Source organism: Phascolarctos cinereus, unplaced genomic scaffold, assembly GCF_003287225.1.
Source record: "Phascolarctos cinereus isolate Bilbo 61053 unplaced genomic scaffold, phaCin_HiC Scaffold_4;HRSCAF=312, whole genome shotgun sequence".
Taxonomy (NCBI): Eukaryota; Metazoa; Chordata; class Mammalia; order Diprotodontia; family Phascolarctidae; genus Phascolarctos; species Phascolarctos cinereus.
This window is the reverse complement of record NW_027555847.1, coordinates 532,828,684-532,830,322: the sequence shown is the minus strand read 5'-3', so window position 1 is coordinate 532,830,322 and position 1,639 is coordinate 532,828,684. Positions and strand designations below refer to the sequence as shown.

Below are 1,639 nucleotides of genomic sequence, written 5' to 3'. Positions count from 1 at the left end.
AAGTGTATCAAAAATGGCACAGAGTCAGGAAACATAATAATGTGGGTTGGAAGCAGTAATAACATGAACTTAGATTCACTGTAGAATGTGTGAATAGGAGAAATATGTAATTAGACTTGAAAAAGAAGGCTGAAGCTAGATTGTAAAGGGAAATAAACGTCAAACAGAAAAAAATATATTATATTTTATACTAGAGATGAGGAGGAATATTAGAAATTTTTGATAAGAACAGTGATCTGGTATTTAGAAGTTGTGTGAAGGATATATTGAAGAAAAGAGAGACCTGAGTCAGGGAGACCATTTAATATATTATTGCAATAATCCATTTAAAGTGGATGAAGGCCTGCTAGGATGATGGTAATTTGAACAAAGGGTCAGAAGTAAGAAATATTTTGGAGTCACAATTATTTTAAAACTTCATAAATGACAAAGATGAGAGAATTAGAGAATGAGAAATGGTAATTATTGTGGAAGGTTCACTTAGGAAATTGGGCAATCTGACATGCTTGGATTAGGAGAATAAGAGGGAAAAATGATTATGTAGTACCTTTGTATTAAGAGTTCCACCCTCTATACTCCTTTGAATTGTAGAGATAAGTGTCAGTTATATTTCAAATATAAGGCACAAAAACGAAAAGACTTTGGTTTTGGTTTGAGTAGCCTTTATTATGTATAAATTGTTGTAGAAAGACTACTTCTACTACCACTATTATTATTCATTATTAGTATTACTTTATTAATGAAAAGCTTGTGATAAGAGGGTGTTGTGTGTGTGTGTGTGTGTGTGTGTGTGTGTCTGTTAGTGTGTTCAGTTGGATATTGTCCTAGAGCCGTGTTCTGTTCACCCATCCATCCACCCTCGTCATGGTCCGGTTCTGGGTTCACCATGACCACCACCACCACCACCTTCAAGGGCCTCGACCCCAGTGGCAGAAATAGCTCCTGGGTGTTAGGTTCTCCAGGTGGTGGGTCTAGTTATACTTTGGGCTTTGATGAGCCTACAAAGCAACCAGTGAGAAAGAACAAAAAGGCATCTAATATTTTTGGAACATCTGAAGAAAATCAACCTTCTTGGCCAAGTCAGCAGCAGCTCAGTCTAGTAGATATAATTCTGACCTGTCTGGACTCCAAAGAAAAAACTTCTGAAGCTGGTTCTGGAGATTTTTTTAGGTCCAAAGGGGAAGGTGTTGTTTATGAAAATGTGGAAGCAGACTTCCAAGTTGACCTGGGACAGAACAAAGAGAAATCTGTGCCTGCTGCACCTGTTCCCAGTCCAGTTGCATCAGCATCAGCACCAGCACCAGCACCATCCAGAAGAAATCTACCTGGTGGCAAGTCCAACTTAACCCTTGGTTAAATATGGCTTTTTTTTCTTCTCTCCATACTTGTGAATGCACAACTTGAGCCTAACTGTACATCTCTTTAAGTTTTCTTTCATTAAAAAAGTATTTTAGGTAAAAAACAAAACAAAAAAAAAAAGGATAGATTTTGAAGAGGAATCACAAGCAAAAAGAGTGTAATGCTGCTCATATTATGTACCCCTTCTCCTTCAAAGCTGTGAAAGAAAATCTGGAAATTCCTCTGATGTTACTAGTCAACAGGCTACATGTTTGTGTAAACTGATCCTTAGATATATGTG

The 1,639-nt window shown here is 37.2% G+C and overlaps 1 pseudogene; it reads left to right on the top strand.

Moving 5' to 3' along the window:
• The first annotated feature begins 886 nt into the window (after nt 1-886).
• LOC110207856 (jupiter microtubule associated homolog 1 pseudogene) lies at nt 887-1,357 on the top strand (annotated as a pseudogene).
• Nucleotides 1,358-1,639: the final 282 nt, after the last annotated feature.